Source organism: Bos grunniens, chromosome X (assembly GCF_055505025.1).
Source record: "Bos grunniens cultivar Pamir isolate PY7600 chromosome X, Bosgru_T2T1.0, whole genome shotgun sequence".
Taxonomy (NCBI): Eukaryota; Metazoa; Chordata; class Mammalia; order Artiodactyla; family Bovidae; genus Bos; species Bos grunniens.
Window position 1 is genome coordinate 10,767,911 of NC_141194.1, and position 19,906 is coordinate 10,787,816.

At 42.5% G+C, this 19,906-nt stretch overlaps 1 non-coding gene across 1 annotated transcript; it reads left to right on the forward strand.

The window, feature by feature from the left end:
- The first annotated feature begins 15,450 nt into the window (after positions 1 to 15,450).
- Positions 15,451 to 15,558, forward strand: LOC147339768 (U6 spliceosomal RNA). The gene has a single exon (XR_015160046.1). It is a non-coding gene; the product is annotated as a U6 spliceosomal RNA (small nuclear RNA).
- The last annotated feature ends 4,348 nt before the right edge of the window (positions 15,559 to 19,906 follow it).

Sequence of the window (19,906 nt, forward strand, 5' to 3'; positions counted from 1 at the left end):
GATTGGCTCCGGGATGTTATTCTCTTGCCTGTTAGAATCACCTCCACTCTGATAGATGCTGGACACTTTCCAAAAAAACGAGTCTGTGAACCATCAAGTTCCCTTTTAACAGAACCCTCTTGAGAAACCTATATTCAGGTAAGGAAGCAACAGTTGGAACTGGACATGGAACAACAGACTGGTTGCAAATAGGAAAAGGAGTACTTCAAGGCTGTATATTGGCACCCTGCTTATTTAACTTCTATGCAGAGTACATCATGAGAAATGCTGGGCTGGAAGAAGCACAAGCTGGAATCAAGATTGCTGTGGAAAATATCAATAACCTCAGATATGCAGATAACACCACCCTTATGGCAGAAAGTGAAGAGGAACTAAAAACCCTCTTGATGAAAGGGAAAGAGGAGAGTGAAAAAGTTGGCTTAAAGCTCAACATTCAGAAAACTAAGACCATGGCATCCAGTCCCATCACTTCATGGCAAATAGATGGGGAAGCAATGGAAACAGTGTCACACTTTATTTCTGGGGGCTCCAAAATCACTGCAGATGGTGATTGCAGCCATGAAATTAAAAGACGCTTACTCCTTGGAAAGAAAGTTATGATCAACCTAGATAGCATATTCAAAAGCAGAGACGTTACTTTGCCAACAAAGGTCCGTCTAGTCAAGGCTATGGTTTTTCCAGTGGTCATGTATGGATGTGAGAGTTGGACTGTGAAGAAAGCTGAGCACCGAAGAATTGATGCTTTTGAACTGTGGTGTTGGAGAAGACTCTTGAGAGTCCCTTGGACTGGCAAGAAGATCCAACCAGTCCATTCTGAAGGAGATCAGTCCTGGGTGTTCTTTGGAAGGACTGATGCTGAAGCTGAAACTCCAGTACTTTGGCCAACTCATGTGAAGAGTTGACTCTGATGCTGGGAGGGATTGGGGGCAGGAGGAGAAGGGGACAACAGAGGATGAGATGGCTGGATGGCATCACCGACTCGATGGATGTGAGTTTGAGTGAACTCTGGGAGTTGGTGGTGGACAGGGAGGCCTGACGTGCTGGGATTCATGGGGTTGCAAAGAGTCGGACATGACTGAGTGACTGAACTGAACTGAATGTGGTCTTGGAGGTATGAAAACTCAGATAGGACCCAAGTCAAGGATCTGCTAAAATAATTGCTTTTCTATTTGCTTTTTACATTTTTCTGTTTCCTGATATTTCTCCAGCAGATCTGCATTATTCTAGTCTAAAGCTACTATGTGAGAATTAGGTTCACATCTGTCCATTAGTCCTTCCACTCTCGCGGGCCTTTCTTCCTTGTTGGTAACATGAGATGTTTGGACTCTTTGATGCTTAAATTCATTTCAGCCCTGACAAACCAGAATTTGAGGACTCTAAGGAAATGGGAGTCAAGATTGAGGAGGAGACCACTTGAAATAACAGAAATAATGTGGCCATAAATCTCTATATGTTAACATGGAATGACCTCAAAATAAAATTTTTTTAAGGGAGAATGCAGAATACTGCATAGTTTTGGTGTGCGTACAAAGAAGCTATCTTGAATGATCTGAAAGAAACTGGTTACAATAATTCCTCTGAGTTAGGGGTAGGTGTGGAACTGGGGGTCATTTTTTTAAAGTTTTTAAAAGAATATTTATTTATTTATTTAGGCTGCTCAGGATTTTAGTTGCAGGCACATGGGATCTTTAGTTGCAGCATGTAGGATCTAGTTTCCTGACCAGGGGTTGAACCTGAGCCCTCTGCAGGGAAGCCCTCTGGGGGTAATTTTATACTCTTTGGTGCACTTGGGATGTTTAGCAGCTGAACTATATTGCCTTCTCAAATCAAGAAAAAAAGAAGTAGGAACGTGTCATACCAACTTCCTGCCACTTAACTTTACAAACATCTAGAGCATTTAATATATGCCAGATATTTTCTTTGCATCCTTTCCCTTCAACGGCACCTCAGCTTGCAAATTAGGTATTATCTCTATTTTACAGATGACTTAGAGAAGTTTTATCAGTTCCTAGGGTCATTCAGCTTATGAGCAGCAGAGCTAAGATTTGGGCCCCCACTCTGCTTGTCTCTCGAGAACATGTTTGTATTTCCAGGGTATTTCACAAAGAGAGATGGAGGCCAGCAGTTCTAGATGATTCTGACCCAGAGCAATGAAGAGAGCATATGATTGTGGAGTGTGTGCATAGCAGAGGGATTGCGGGTACAAGGTGTTGCAGGGAGCACACACTTGATTTTTATTACTGGGTGTAGCTGAGGCATTGCTACACCTGCCCTCTGCCTGCCTCTCCATGTGCCAGAAGCTGCTTTCTGGCAGTGCCTGTGTTTCTCAGCCTGAAGGCTATTTTTCTCCTTGTGTGAGGTGGTTTGACCCCAGCTGAGTGCCAATGAATTGATGCTTTTGAACTGTGGTGTTGGAGAGGACTCTTGAGAGTCCCTTGGACGGCAAGGAGATCCAACCAGTCCATCCTAAAGGAAATCAATCCTGAATATTCATTGGAAGGACTGATGCTGAAGCCCCAATACTTTGGCCACCTTATGTGAAGAACTGTCTCACTGGAAAAGACCCTGATGCTGGGAAAGATTGAAGGCAGGAGGAGAAGGGGGACGACAGAGGATGAGATGGTTGGATGGCATCACTGAGTCAGTGAACATGAGTTTGAGCAAGCTCCGGGAGTTGGTGATGAACAAGGAAGCCTGGCGGGCTGCAGTCTGTGGTGCTGCAGAGTCAGACACAAGTGAGCAACTGAACAACAACGGGAAAGCCAAAGTGTTGGAGAGGGAATATTCCAGAGGCAACCTTCAGGCACATGAGCTGGATAGGTGTTGCAGCTCCCTTGCCTTGTGGGTTAGGCTCACTGGCCAGCTCCTGAGGTCCCCGGCAGGATTGAGCCCCAGCTGCCCTCTGAGATTGCTGACTCACCACCACTCTTTATTGTCTTCCTTCTCTTCCAGCAGCCTCTGCTCCTCTGTGGCCAAGTTTCCTGAGATCACCTCCCAGACCAGTCACTTGTGTTTGCTCCCTTGCTTCAGGGACTGCTTCTGGAAACCTCAAACTGTGGCAACAGGAAAAACCCTGTAGAGAAGCCCACCCAGCATTTCCTATTAGACTGAAAACAACATATCACTCCTATTTCTTGTGCACAGCTGATTTCCTGTGCCGGACTCTGACGCATCATTTTGAGTGGGTAAGTGCAGGACACCTACACTTTGCATCGGCAGGCACAAGGACATGGAGACAGGTCTTGGACCTTTGTCCACATCACTTACAGCCAGGCCACCAGCCAGGAGATGGCATGGAGAAGCCTCTCTGTGGTGGAGGGCTGCCATCCATGGCTGGGGCCAAAGAGAGGAGAGGGGTTGAGCTCAGTCCATTTTGACTGCAGCCATCCACACAGAGATGGAGCGGGCATGCCACCTCTTGCTCTGGACCTGACCTCTCCTTGGCAGGCTCCCAGACCCATCCCTGCCTGCTGCTGGCTCTGCCAGAACCTTCTACCTCTTAGGGCTTTTGAAAGAGATTCTTTCTGTTGTTTTTAGCAAAATATAACCCAATGTGACTGGGAATTGCATACTCGAGTAATGGAGCAAGTCAGAAAAAGACGAATGCCCAGCAATCTTGCTCTGTTTGCACGTTCCAGGGATCATGACCTCCATCTGTGTACGTGTGCAAGGGAAGGAAAGCCACGTGGAGACTTGCACATGTGCCAGGTAAGCAGGAGCATGAGGGCTGCTGTCAATTAAGGCAGATTGTTTTCATGTGGGTGGCAAAGCTTATGGCGCTGAGTCGTGCTTATTTTTCACCCTCTCTTACTTTGAATTGGGCTCAAATTGAAGTGTGAAAATGAGATGGCAGATGGATTTAACAATTCCTTCCCTGTTCCCACTAACTGCTCTCTTGGGTCAATACCTCCAGACTATAAATTAAGCCTGAAATTTTCTATCAGGCCCCTTCTACCCACTTGGTCTCATCTCAATTCAGACTAATTTGGTTGTTGACTTTTAAGGAGGTGCCCTCTACTGACCCCACATTTCTTTTCAAGGTTGGCCCATCCAGATCTCAAAGGCTCGAAGACTTTTGGTATTGTTTTTCTTCTTGATCACTATCTCATGGAACTCTCCACTCCATCACTCTTCAGGGGTTTGTCCTTCACAGCACTTTTCCTAGTCACATTTCCCTTTTGATTTCCATCATCTGTGTCTCTTAATGCAAGGACAGAAGATGGCTGGTTTATCTGAATTCTTGTACTAGTATTCTAGTGGATTTCCTTACTGGAGTTGGAGCACTTCCTATACAGCAGGGTCCTATTAATCTTCAAAACTGCTCAGGACTTCCCTGGCCGTCCAATGGTTAGGGCTTTGGGCTTCTATTGAAGGGAACACAGGTTCAATCCCTGGTTGGGGATCCTCATACTCCCCCATGTGGCCAAAAAAACCCTTCTCTGTTAGTAACTTTCAAATATACAATACAGTCTTATTAACTGAGCTTACCATGCTGACATGACATCCCCGTGACGTGTTTATTTTATAGCTGGAAATTTGTACCTTTTGAGTCCTTCACTCATTCTGCCCAACCCGCTGCCTCTGGCAGCCAACATGGTGTTCTCCATGTCTGAGTTTGCTTTTTTGGTTTGGATTTTTTTTTTAATATTCCATTTTTAATATGGTCCTTGTCTTTTTCTAACATATGTCATTTAGCATAATGCCCTCAAGTTTCATTTATGTTGTTACAAGTGGCAAGATTTTCTTTTTATGGCTGAAAAGTGTTACATTACATATGTGTATACTATATATATATATCTCACATTTTCTTATCTATTCATCAATCAGTGGACATGTAGGTTGCTTCCATGTCTTGGCTATTGTAAATATTAGTACATTGAACATCAGTGTACATATATCTTTTCAAGTTAGTGTTTTCATTTCCTCTGGGTAAATAACCCAGAAGTGGAATTGCTGGATTGTGTGGTAACTCAATTTTTAATTTGTTGAGGAACCACAAAACTGTTTTCCATAGTGTCTGTGCTAATTTACATTTTCATGAAAAGTACACAAGGGTTCTCTTTTCTCTGACTTGCTTTAGTTTGTATTATCATCTCTAGATCCATCTATGTTGCTGCAAGTGGCATTATTTCATTCTTTTTTATGGCTGAGTAGTATTCCCTTGTATACATGTCTGACATTTTTTTGTCCATTCACCTGTAAATGGGCTTTTAGGTTGTTTCCATGCCTTGGCTGTTGTGAATAGTGTTGCTGTGAACATAGGGGCGGGGCGTGTGTATATTTTTCACTTACAGTTTTCTCTGGCTATTTATATACCCAGGAGTGGGATTGCAGGAGCATATGGCAGCTCTATTTTTAGTTTTTTTAGGAACGTCCATACTCTTCCCATAGTGGATGCACCAATTTACATTCTCACCAACAGTGTAGAAGAGTTCCTTTTTTGTCCACACCCTCTCCAGCATTTATTGTTGGTAGGTTTTTTGATGACGACCATTCTGACTGGTGTGAGGTGATACTTCATTGCAGTTTTGATTTGCATTTCTCTAATAATTAGCAATGTTGAGCATCTTTTCATGTGCCTGTTGGCCATCTGTATGTCTTTGGAGAAGTATCTATTTAGGTCTTCTGCACATTTTTTGACTGGGTTGTTTTTGTTGTTGTTATTAAGTTGTATAAGCTATTTGTATATTTTGAAAATTAAGCCTTTGTTGGTTGCATCATTTGCAAATATTTTTAAACAGTCTGTAGGTTGTCCTTTCATTTTGTTTATGGTTTCCTTTGCTGTATAAAAGCTTGTAAGTTTTATTAGGTCCAATTTGTTTATTTTTGCTTTTATTTCTATTGCCCTGGGATACCGACCAAGGCAATAGAAATAAACATTAGTACAGTTTGTGTCAGAGAATATTTTGCCTATGTCCTCTTCTAGGAGTTTTATGGTCTCATCTCTTATATTTAAGTCTTTATGGCTTGATGTTCTTTACACATCAATGTAGAAAGAAATTCTTCATTTTTCTCCTATACAGATGCAGAGCACTCCATTCCATTCCATTATTAGTTACTTATCAATCAACATTTAGACTGTTTTAAATCTTTAGCTGTTTTAAATAAGTAGTATACATTCTGTCTAAATTCTAATATTCTATAATATGTATCTTTACATTTATCAATGTCATTGACTTCAGATTTTACTATATGTGTAATGAGAAAATACTGATAGATTTGCAGTGAAAGAGAGAAATGATCCCATTTATTTTTGCCAGCGAGGTTATCTAGATTGAAAGCAAAGGACCTGAACACAGGCTAATGAGAAAGATAGAGTACGACTCAAAGAAGAACCAAAAAATACAAGTTACTTTTGTCAAGAAGTCTGGCTACCTGTCAGGACAGAAAAATAGCCTTTCTATTGCAGTTCTCAATAATTGAGTCTGTGTCATGAAATAAAGCAGTTCCTGTGAGATGCTGAGCTTCTGGAATTTCGAGCACATGCTGCTTGTTGCACATTGCCTGGGGGGCCCTCTGCAGAGAGGGGCCAGTTGTGTCCCCTCATCATATGGTTTCCATACCATAGGCAGTTAGTCTGTTAGTTAGCCGACACAAGGGCCAGTCACCATCTCGGCCTATCAATACCCCAGTTCTGAAAGTTTGAAGAGTTACAGGCTGGATTTTTCCCGGCTCTAAAAGCAGGGCCCTCAAAGGAGGGCTGACAGCAGTCCCCTGAAAACAATCTACTTAAGTCACACGAAGAATGTTTAAATTCTTAAGTTCTTGCCAATGTCTGTTCAATTCATGCAAGGCTCGCTTAATATTTAGTTGAAGCTTTGAAGAGAATTACATGGTGAAGGCTTTGCTGTGGGTGGAAGCTGGGGTCTGGCAACAGGGCAGGAGTTCTTCATTTCTTTTGCCACTGCAGTATTTCATCTTAGAAAAATATTTTGCAACCCACTGACACATCTGTTGGCCACATGGAGGTCAAATCCGGATGAGTATGAATTAGAATTATTTTGCCTCCATCTCAGGAAATTCGGTAATTAAAATAAAGGTGAAGTTCAGGAAAGTTATGTCTCTGTTCTTAAGGATATTAGTACTAGTGTCTGATTAATGAGCCTTGGGTCTGAGTCTGGGGGCCCTTGTGTGCTCTTGGCTCTTACTGGCAGACTGCTTCCTATGGGAAATATAGAATTCAGACCCTTTGTGGTTCCACATAAGCGCCCATGTGTTAAGAAACCAAAGCTCCCATTTCTAACTGCACAAGTGGAGACCACCCAGGCCTGGGAGAACTGCTGGGGTCTAGCCACTCAGATGTGACATTGTAATTATTCAAAGGATATTTGCATTCGTTTTTTCTTAGTTTTAGAAAGTGAGCTCAATATGTGATCTGAAATTGTTTCTCTGAGCTGTCAGGAGTGGATGCAGGCTTGGCCTGGCTCAGGTGATGCTGTCTTTGGAACATGGAGGTGGGGTCCCCTTTTCCAGTCAGGTGTGTGTGTGTGTGAGAGGGACAGAGCCTGACTGAGTTCAGCACAGTCCCTTCTCACTCTTACAGACCCTGGAAACACAAGGCATTGATTCCTGACTTCCCATATCCTGACCTTGACCCCAAGCCCCGGTGGGACCCTAGTTCAGGATCCCAAGGATGACTCCTTGACTTGGTGTGCCTCCTGAGTCGAGAAAAGACACCAACAGCCATGCTTTCCTTTCAAATCACTTACAGCAAGACAGAGGGACTATTTTTGTGGATGATGATCTATTAAATCACATTCCACAGACCTCCTACTTACTGAACTGTTGTTCTAGAAACGATGAACTTGGGAAGAGAAGCAGGAAATATGCTTGGGCTGTAAGCAAACCAGATCCTAGAAATCTTTTGGTCTCATCCTAGGGCCTTAAACAGTGACTCCTAGTGCTGCCATAGTAGAGTTTGAAATGGTTATTATATTCTGCTGAAATAATATTAGACCATGTGATAGTGAGTCACAGCACTTAAACCAGTCCAGATTCCCCCATCTCCACATCAGCTCCTGTTCTATAATGACAGATTGGTGCAGGTGGACAGCAAAGACCACTATCTTTCTAGCAATGCCACAGGCTCCATGCAGAGGACAAACGTTTGAGCCGATGGCAAGGAGCAGTGGAAGAAGAGGAAAAATACAGAGAACACTTGGAAAGAAGAAAGAGGGGCTGAGCGTGCAGCACAGGGCTTAATGTCTCAGACACAGTAATGAAAGGCAGGGGGAAGAGGGGAAAAAGGCAGGAAGACAGCAAGGACGAGGAAGCAGGGCTTCAATGGCACATGGACCTCATCCTTAATGCCCACTCTAAAGAGCTAGATTGTTTAGATTTGTACACAAAGTGAAGACACATTTTACACCAGGAAAAAGGGAGAGTTCTCCGTGACTAGGGTGTCCCTATAATTCATCTTCTAAACCAGGACTCTTGGGTGTAAAAGGGTGTGCCCAGTGGGTGAGATCCAGGGACACATGGTTACCCCTGCAGGCCTGTGAGAGACCAGGAAAGAGTGGCCATCTAAGGGACATGTCTACGTGTGGGTTCATTTTCAAGTTCATGATTTGGCGCTTCGGGTTAGCTCTGCCCTCAGTAAAGACTGTCTACTGAACCAATCAATAAACTTTACTCTTGTCATTCTTATCAAAATTGGAAATTTACAGAATTCCCTGGCGGTACAGTGGTTAGGACTCCACACTTTCACTGCAGAGGGTAGGGGTTCAGTCCCTGGTTGGGGAACTAAGATCCCACAAGCTGAGGGGCGAAATAAAAATAAATGAAATGGAAGTTATTCTACCATCACATCTTGAGTTTAAGGAAATTAATTCTCAAAAGCATCCCTTGTGGGAGGGTGAAAGGAGTCATGTTATATTTGAGTTCATATGAAGCCTTTCATATCACAAAATCCTCCCTAAATTATTTTAACAACAAGATATTTTTGGTGGAAGACCTATTAGCCCGAAATGACCTCAGTCAGTCCTGATTTGGGATACCTATGAAAGTCACTAGTAAAACATTTTAATAAAGATTTGGCCATTCTTCCTGGACATAAGATGATATCTAATATGTTTTGACTGCTTACTGGGGGCCAAGCATTGGCTAAACCTTTTACTCATATCAGCTCATCAATCCTCTGAAAACACCTATGAGATAGGAACTGTACCCCTCCCCCGCCATCTTGCAGAGGGAAAAACTGAGGCACAGGAAAGCTCAGTGCCCTGCCCTGGGTCATGGACAGTGGAGTGGGAAAGCCAGAGAAGGGCTACAGCAGGCCGGCTCTGAAGCTCAGATTCTGGCCCCGCACCACGCTGCCTTTTGCAATCACTGTCAGTGCATGTCAGTGTGAACAAGCCTTTCTAGAAGTGCTGGAAAAGCAATTACATTATCAAGTCTGAAGATCATAAATGTCTACACAGGGAATGAAGAAAAAAAACATGCCTGAGAATAAAGTGTTCAGTGGCCCCAAGATACAAGTGGCTGTATCTCAAAACAACTTAGAAGGATGATGGAAGCCTGGAAGCTTCCTTTAGGTGATTCCAAAAGTGCCTCCCAGAATGATAAAGACTGGTATTGGAAGGTGCATGTGGAGAATCTGCATGAAATATCTTCCACAAAATGTGAACAGGGAAAAATTCTGATAGTATTTTATATTACTTGTATATTTAAATATATATATATATATATATATTGTCTATATATATATATATATATTGTCTTTCCTTGGTCTTTGTTGCAGTGGCTTCTCTTGTTGAGGAGTGTGGGTTCTAGGGCACGTGGGCTACAGTGGTTGTGGCATATGGGCTCTAGAGCACAGGCTCAATCGTGGTGCATGGGATCCTCCTGGATCAGGGATCGAACCTTTGTCTCCTGCATTGGCAGGCAGATTCTTAACCACTGGGCCACTAGGGAAGTCCTATTTAAATATATTTAATGTTACTAAATAAGTAGTTCTCAATGGGGGACAATGTTGTCCTCTTGAGGACATCCGACAATTTCACTCATGACTGAATAACCCATAGTTGTTGCTGTTGTTCAGTTGCTCAGTTGTGTCTGCCTCTTTGCAACCCCACGGACTGCAGCACGCCAGGCTTCCCTGTCTTTCACCATCTCCCGGAGCTTGCTCAAACTCATGTCCATTGAGTCGGGGATGCCATCCAACCATCTCATCCTCTGCTGTCCCCTTCTCCTCCTGCCTTCAATCTTCCCCAGCATCAGGGTCTTTTCCAATGAGTCAGTTCTTTGCATCAGATGGCCAAAGTATTGGAGTTTCAGCTTCAGCATCAGTCCTTCCAATGAATATTCAGGGCTGATCTCCTTTAGGATGGACTGGTTGGATCTCCTTGAAGTCCAAGGGACTCTCAAGAGTCTTCTCCAACACCACAGTTCAAGAGCATCAATTCTTTGGTGCTCAACTTTCTTTATAGTCCAACTCTCACATCCATGTGTGACCAATGGAAAAAACTATAGCTTTGACTAAGAAAATGTTCCTCAAATATGCCCTCAACACTGGTTGTATGAAATATTCCTAAAGAATAGTTTGCCTGGTCTTTGTGATTTGGGGGAAAGCTGTATAGGAAATTCTCCCTTGTAACTTGGCAATGGACAGTTTGTACAAGTCTCTGAGAAGTTCTGGAAAATACTGGATTTTGGATTTAATCCAAAACTTTCCAAATTTGTTTGATCATGGAACCTTTAAAAAATTTCTAATGGGCAGAAGGCAACAATGCTTCTAGTGTTGTCACACTTGACTGTTTATAAGTTGCAATGTATTTTATGAAAAATTACTTTTCTTTTATTAATTTCTATATGACTTTTAGAGCAGTGAACCATTTTGAAGGGGAGATAAATAAGGGTTATATTGTCTGTGAATTTCATGTGAGGAAATGAAAGTGGGCACTATAAACAGTTTGTCAGAAGAAGTTACGGGTCCCATTGGGTGAGGAACCCTTGCAGAGCAGTGAGCCTTGGCATGTAGGAGAGTGATGTTTCAAGGTACCACTCCGTCAGGGATGAGCCCCACGGAAAGAGAATGTGGGCCACGGAATCCTGCTGGATGCCACCTACTTCCCTTAGCTCCACCTCCCACTTTACAGACAAGGAAACAGATGGGGTCGCAGAGTTGGACACAACTTAGTGACTGAACAACAACAAAATAGATTCCACAAGGTCACAGGCCTTGCCCAAGGGCCCGCTCAGTCACCACAATACAAAGTGTCTTCTTGTACAGCCTGGTCAGACCGCACTCCTTGAGTGGGTGGACTGAAAGTTCTGGAAGCAAATATTGTATCATCGTATTGTTTCCATAGAATTTACTATGTTGGCTTATGTTCACAAATCCCTGAAGAGCAATAGAGTAATAACATGTTAACCATAGTTCCCTGGAAATCCTCCATTCCCTCAAAGCATATTTACCCAACCTCACAGCACAAATTTTAAATCTCTCCCCTGGAGACAGCTTGATAGTTTGGAAGAGAACTGGCCAAAGAGCCAGGAAACATCAACCCTCCCCACACACCAAAATCAGCCTGATTCTCAAGGATAACAGCTTTTAGATGTCTTTAAACATCGAAAGTATTACATATCTTACTTGCCAGACTTTGTTGAAATAAAATGCAACTCTTTCAGACAAATCTGTCCTGAAAGGATCAAAGTTTGCCACAACTGAGCAGTTTTGAAAGTGAGAAGTCAAGGGACTCAGAGGCATGTCTTTTGCCCTGGTTGGTTCTGAATGCTTGAGTTTGTCACCTCAGCTTCTTGTCTTCCCCATCTGTAGACTAGGGATAGAAATGTATTTTCAGGTTTTCTCGGGGTTATTTTGAAGGTAAAAAAATAAGGTATTTGAAAGCTCCTTTAAGATTTATAAATTTGTTGTTCAATTGCTCAGTCATGTCCAGCTCTTTGCAGCCCCATGGACTGCAGCAGTCCAGGCCCCCCTGTCATTCTCCAAAGGACCATCTCTGGGAGTTTGCTCAAACTCAGGTCCATTGAGTCGGTGATGCCATACCATCACAAATATGAGGGACTGTGCCTATGATCTGTGCATGTAGCTTTTTTCACCCTGAAATGAACACGAATATTTCAGGTGACTTCTGTGTTGGGTCCCACACTAATTCTGATTCTTAAGTTTGTTCATTGCCAAGTGGCTTCAGAGTAACTTACTGATTTGTCTAAAGCAGTCTGGCTTCCTCCCTGTAGGTGAAACCAGCAGAGAAATCAGAGAGTTTTGGAACTTACATCCAGATGTTTTCAAAATGCTTTCCAATGTGCACTCAACTGCCATGGTATTTCTCCATTTCCCCAAAGATTCAGGAAATAGAAATGTTTCCACATACAGCAGTGTATACTCTCAGTTACAGCCAATATGCACGTTGACTATTTTGCCTTGAAGAGGTTTCTGTATAGTTGGAACATTCTAGACAGACAGTGACACTTGGCTTCTGAGCATTTCCCCCCCTTTTATTTCTTTGTTTCTTTATCTTATCCAAAGACCTCCATCCAAGGACCACTAGAAACACCTGTAGTTGACATGAACCTATTGTAGAACATGTTGAGTTTATTGCTCTGTGCAGAGACTTCCCATCATGGGGAGCCACTGGCATTTCATTAAGAGGTTTTTAAAAAGGATTTATTTTAGAATTTGGGCTTGTGTTAGGTGACTTGGAGGAGAGTTTGAGAAAATAGAGTTTTGCTTTAGAGTGGATACTGAATAAGTGGGTGTCTTTCCATGATTGGGTATTTTAATCTTAGTTATAAGGCAGAAGAACTATATCAAGGACAAAGCTATAGTTGGTAGAAGCCAGTCGTTTGAGCAAGACAGGACACGTTTGGTCATTTTTTTGACCTTACAATGCTCATGTTTTGTCTTCTGTATTCAGGACAGTCTCATTTTTGTCTTGATCACTCCTGGTCATGGAGTGGCCTTGTCTGACATTGATGGTCTGTGAAATATTTCTGTTCAGAAGAACACCCAGACTCAGCTCTGAGGACCAGGCCAGCTTCTAGAAACATCATTGCCTAGTTGATAAGGGACTGCTTTTCTGTTTTTTGATCATTACTATGAAATCCAGTGTACCTTAATGAATTTTTACAAGATAAATACCCTTATAACCACCATGCAGGTCAAGAACTCAAGCTGCACCAGTCCCTCCCAGTGCCCATCTCAGGCCCAGTCCCAAAGGACCCACTGCTCTTTCACAGCAATCACTTCCTTTTGTTTGTTTATCATTTTATTACACAGGGTCTTCTCCCTAGTCATTGTGATTTGGTCTGCTGCTGCTGTGTCGCTTCAGTCATGTCCGACTCTGTGTGACCCCATAGACAGCAGCCCACTAGGCTCCCCCGCCCCTGGGATTCTCCAGGCAAGAACACTCGAGTGAGTTGCCATTTCCTTCTCCAATGCATGAAAGTGAAAAGTGAAAGTGAAGTTGCTCAGTCATGTCCAACTCTAGCAACCCCATGGACTGCAGCCTACCAGGCTCCTCTGTCCATGGGATTTTCCAGGCAAGAGTACTGGAGTGGGGTGCCATTGTAGCTCATTTTAAAAAACTTGATGTGTCTTTTGAGTCTTTGAATCCAGATTCCCTTCTGTCCCTTTCTTATAATTTATCTGTTGAAATATTCCGGCCAATCGACCCACACCATTTTTTAGTGTCTGGGGTTCGCTGTTTCCTCTTCTTGGGTGATGCAATCTGGCCTTGTTTCCTTTATTCCCTTCTGCTGTCATCTGGATCCAGAGATCTGAATGGGCTCAAGTCCAGTATCTTTGGCAAGTCTGTAGGGTATGGTGTGATCTTCCCTCGGGAGGCATATCCTGTCTCATTGTCCCTTAAGTTATTTTATTAGAAAAATGAACGTTGTCTGTTTTCAGGTACAAAATACTGACCTAGTATATCCCCACGCCCCTGAGGAGGCCAGCTGTGCTTAGCAATTCCCCAGAGGAAACCCAGAAGACATGGCTGAGGAAGGCTTCTTATAGCACAAATTGTTTCCATGTCTTGGCTATTGTAAGTAGTGTTGCTATGAACTAGCATGCATCTTTTAGAATTATATTTTTGTCCAGATACATACAGGAGTGGGACTGCTGGATCATATGGCAACTCTATTTTTAGTTTTTTTGAGAAATCATTTGAAATTTCATGTGTGCGTTCCCAAGGCCTTTTGTGCCCCATCTCAGAGGTCTGATGGCTTAGGAGCACTTGTGCACATGCTTGTTGGGGCCTGGAGCTTTCTCTGAAGATAAGCCCTAGACTCTGCCCATTTCCCTTCTGTGTCATGTCCTTGCTACCAACAGGCTGAAATGGGATTTCTGCTTTAAACCATGACCTTGGATCCCAATCTTGGCAGGATCTTTAAGAATATAAGGTGTCTGAGGAATCTGAGCACATTGGGGGCTACCCATTATTAATCAGAGTGTGTGGGGTAATTCTTTGGAGAAAAGTTAATAAGTACATACATGGGCTTCTCCAGTGGCTTAGTGGTAAAGAATTTGCTTGTAACACAGGAGAGGCAGGAGACCTGGATTTGATCCCTGGGTCGGGAAGATCCCCTGGAGGAGGGCATGGAAACCCACTCCAGTATTCTTGCCTGGAGAACCCCATGGGCAGAGGAGCCTGGTGGGCTATAGTCCATGGGGTCGCAGAGTCAGACACAACTGAGGGAGCATGTAGGAGTTGATGGCACTACACAAATGCACTGATGTGCTCAGGGCAACAGAACTTTCTGGTGCTTTTTACTCTTCCTGTAGCATCCTCAGCTGACACTGACTTTCTAGTTGCAAGTGCCTCCAGTTGTCACCCGTTGCCCACTCCCCTTTCCACAGGCCCAAATTAAGAGGATCCAAGTTCCCAGGGGGACAATGAATAATCCTGCTGAATCAGATGTTTCTCACAGCACATTTCAGAGTGTGGGCTCTACCAAGCACAGAGGCAAGACATTCTGAGAACCATGTTACATGTTCACAAGCTTTCTCTGAGGTTCTTGGGTGGCATCTAAGTGCTGATGTGCCCACCCTGAAAGCTGTGAAGGCTGGATGGATGATGATGTGTTTATGCACATAAACCTAAATAACAAAACTCATTTAAAAGGTAAATAGAGCACCGAACCATACTGTTTTTAAAGCCTATTTTAGGTGCATGGAGTCAATATCACACAAGAATGAACAATATCCATCTGTTTTGTGATTACAGCAGTTGATGGCAAGTAAGTCAAATCCTCAGCTGACCTTGCCAATCTCAGGAGGTTGTGTGCTGCTACCATGCACTCGTCACAGTGGCAGAATCTCCTATACACAGAAGTGCTAACTTACACAAAGTGACATGTCTCAATGTGTCATATCTGAAAATTTAAAAAGCTTATCTTTTAGGAGATAAAGTAGGTATTTGTACTCATTGTGCTTTCAGATGCCCCATTATAACCATGATGGTTTTGCACAATCAAAATAATGTTACAGTGCTAGACACTTCAATAGCACGTACACTAAAACCTGAATGATACAGAGATTAGCATGGCCCCTGCACAAGGATGACACACAAATTCAGAGAAGTGTTCCATATTTCTTATAGTTTTGAACATTAAAAAAATAATAATATTACGAACAGGATTCACAGAATATTTTTAAAGTTTACCAAAAGAAAACTTAAGATTACATCCAACTTGCAATTTTGTATTTGCCTTCTTGACTGCTTTGCTGCTGCGTCACTTGAGTCGTGTCCGACTCTGTGTGACCCCAGAGACAGCAGCCCACCAGGCTCCTCGGTCCCTGGGACTCTCCAGGCAACAACACTGGAGTGGGTTGCCATTTCCTTCTCCAATGCATGAAAGTGAAAAGTGAAAGTGAAGTCCTCAGTCGTGTCTGACTCTTAGCGACCCCATGGACTGCAGCCTACCAGGCTCCTCCGCTCATGGGATTTTCCAGGCAGGAGTACTGGAGTGGGGTGCCTCTGCCTTCTCCTCTTGACTGCTTTAGGTATTAAAAAATAGGACTCTGCATGTGCTTCTATAGTGTGAATTATTTGGTAGGTTGCTCTTTCTGATAGATTTTCCCACCATTTTAAAGTAAAGATATACATCTTTCAACCCTGAAATTAGATGCATTCAATTTTAACAAATTATTTTTGAGTTTTAAAAAAATATGTGGTAGAAATTTTGATATAGTTAATACAATCAATTAGTTTCATTAGGAGAAGACAGACTATTTTTAGGAATGATTAGTTAATGAAAGTATCCAACTATGTTGATAAGAAGAAAATAAAATGACAAAATGCATGTTACAGTGCCCCCAAAGATGCTTGAAAAACTAGTAAGTCATGGCAGATGATGTATATATTCATGAAGCTTTAATTTCATGCAGTTATGCATTTCTCACAAATCACTTTGGTTGTGTGATCTTCACATTGAGGGATGTGTTTAGATAAAGCCATTTATGATTTCAGTTGTTAAACTACAATATTTTATAGCATTTATTCAGTGCATCCTGATTTCTTTAAGGTTTAAATGTTACCGTTTTTCCTGAAAACTAAAAAGTTTCTCCTAGTATAGAGGACCTGTCAGCTCCTATTGTTAAAACTGAAACTGCCCTGAGATAGTCTTGAGTTTTAAGAACACATTTTACTTTCACTGTCCGATCAGTTCAGTCACTCAGCCGTGTCCGACTCTGTGATCCCATGAATTGCAGCATGCCAGGCCTCCCTGTCCATCACCAACTCCGGAAGTTCACTCAGACTCACGTCCATCGAGTCGGTGATGCCGTCCAGCCATCTCATCCTCTGTCGTCCCCTTCTCCTCCTGCCCCCAATCCCTCCCAGCATCAGAGTCTTTCCCAATGAGTCAACTCTTCGCATGAGGTGGCCAAAGTATTGGAGTTTCAGCTTCAATATCATTCCTTCCAAAGAACACCCAGGACTGATCTCCTGTAGCATGGACTGGTTGGATCTCCTTGCAGTCCAAAGGAATCTCAAGAGTCTTCTCCAACACCACAGTTCAAAAGCATCAATTCCTCGGCGCTCAGCCTTCTTCACAGTCCAACTCTCATATCCATACATGTCCACTGGAAAAACCATAGCCTTGATTAGATGGACCACTGTAGACTTCTCCAATTCAGTAACCTGTCCTTCATTATAAAAGATCACTGTAACACAGTCACCATCTTTTTTTGGTGGGGATGGCTTCACTCAGTTCGTAGGATGTTAATTCCCCCAGCAGGGATTGAACCCCCTCTCTCGGCAATGAAAGCACGGAATCCTAACCACCAGAGAATTTGCTCCACATAGTCCTTTACTCTAAATCTGTTGTAGGATTTTCCCCTCCTCCAGTCACGATGATATATATTGACTCATCTTGTTCTTTTCTGATAACCATGATGAGCAATGACTATATTTTTGCAGGCTAAAGCTAAAATTCAGCAAGACTAACCAGCCCCTCTAAGAATTAAGCCTATTCTCAATAATGCTTTGCGGGGCAGGGTGTGGCGGGGTGGGGCGGGTTGGGGGGTGGGCGGGGGGAGTCTAATATAGTGCATGTGTGTGTGCTTAGTCGTGTCCACTCTTTGCGACCCCATATAGACATTGGATCAATTCATAATAATGGAGGGTTTTGGTGACTACGACTCAAGTATCCACATTATAATCACAATAATAATCATTAAGACCATAATATTCTCCGCCATTTCTGTACTCCAGCAATACAAAAATCCAGATACAGCAAAATGGCCACATCACTGGACAGTTTTCACTCTGTCATGGCGACTTACTGCAGAGTATAAATGTGATGTGGACTGAGCTAAATCCTATGCCTCTGCTAAATGAGTGTGGCACGAAAATACTATGTTAATGCCACTGTGTGCTTCATTACTCAGATTAACAGAAGACATACTTGTGAAATTAAAGCATGAAAATAGACACTATTCAGAATCTAGACAACACGCAAAAGTAACTGCATAACAAGAACACGGGATGGATTACGGTCCAAATATTGCCATGCTGTTATGAACATGCTAAACCAGTGAGCTGCTTAGCCGAGAACAGTGACTCTGCACTCCAGAACCACTTAAGAGCTTTAAAAATGCTGATGCCCAATCCCCACAAACAGAGAGAAAAATTTAATTGGCCCAGGGTGGAGTCCTGGGCATAGGATTTTTAGAAACTCCCTGACTCCTTTGGTGGACTGCCAGGATTTTGAACCACTGGTCCCTGGACAAAGAGGCCCCAGGGGAAATAAGAGGCCTCAGAATGCTTTGGGCAAGATATTCCAGTAGGGGGCGCTCAGCTGATTCCATGTTTCTTAACATCCATCCGTTTCCCAAGTGTTAACCTATTTTTGGAGAGGCCTTTCTAACATAGATGCTACTCTAATTATTTTCAAAGTTTTTTTTTTTTTTTTTTTTTACTCTTCTAAAAGTAACGGGAATTCCCTGATGGTCCAGTTGTTAGGACTCGACTGCAGGGGCAGAGTCTCAATCCCTGAATGGGGAACTAAGGTCTACCAAACCCTATAGTGCAACCAAATAATAATGATTATAATGATAATAAAATCTACAGTATCTTTGGCTTTCAGGTTGAATATGGCAGATTAGATATATCCATTTATCTCTACTCTGTCTACAAAACCCCAATAAATGACAGTATAGGAATAAAAAGAAAAGATATGTTCTTATTCACAAAACGGGAGAGCAGGTAACAGCAGCCAAGTGTGGAAAAGGACACTTTAATGCTTCAGAACCCCGGAAAGCTCAGGATTCTAAGCTATCTCTGAAGGTTAAGGAAAAATTGATATCACAGTGGGCATCTGGCCTGTCTGCTACAGTTTAAAACAAAGCGAAGAAAGAGCTGTATAAGCATGCTATGAGCTATAGAAGCAAACAGATGAAATTGCTAAGGACTGAAAATGGTTGTTTCTGGGAAGTGGGAACTGGGATGCGAAAAAGCAATTATAGGTTTTGCTCTTCTGAGAGCCCTGTGTCATTTGGCCTTTAAAATTAAATTCTGGAAGCAATTATCCTTCAATTAAAAAATACATTTTAAAAAAGCAGAAAAAAAAGAAAATATTAAGCATATACAAAACTTAGTTTTTTTTTTTTTTTACAGCTGCTTTTGAAATGCTTTTGGGACTAACAGTAAGCAAATACTGTAGATATGAATGTAAAATTGTAAAATCTTTCCAGGTGACAGGTGGGTAATATGGGTCAAAAATTTCAATGTGTGGAACATTTAGTCCAGCATTTTCACTCTTCAAATTTGTCCTGAGGAAGTAACTGGACAACCAATGCTTCGAGTATAAAATAAAAAATTGGAAACTATCTATATGCCCTACACCAGAAATTTGATTTGAACAAGTGATGGCTCCTCCATACAGTGAAATTATATGTAAATACTTTAAATGATGGGTTGTGCACCTCCCAGATGGTCAAAATTTCTAAAAGCCTGAAAACAAGAGTTGCTGGGCATGTGAAACCACGAAATGTTGATATAGTGCTGTTGAGTGTGCACTGGTACACTGTCTTTGGAGAAAAAGCAAAAATTGGCATTACATAAATGAAAAGTTAGATACACACTTTGATCAGCAGTTCTCATAGGGAGTCTAAAATGACTCCCATGAACTATACAGTGCATGGAATTCTCCAGCCCAGAATACTGGAGTGGGTAGCTGTTCTCTTCTCCAGGGGATCTTCCCGATCTAGGAATCGAACCTAGGTCTCTTGCATGGAAGTGGAATTCTTTACTAGCTGAGCTACTAAGGAAGCCTGAGACCCTCTATGGATTTTTACAAATATTACATCCTGGAGTGGGAGTGGGGAGAAGGGAACGAACACAGCTACTACATAAGTTTACGACCTACCTACATAAGTTTATGAACAAAGAAAATGAACCTATATGAATAATGCAGCTATGAAAGCTGACTACCTACCAAA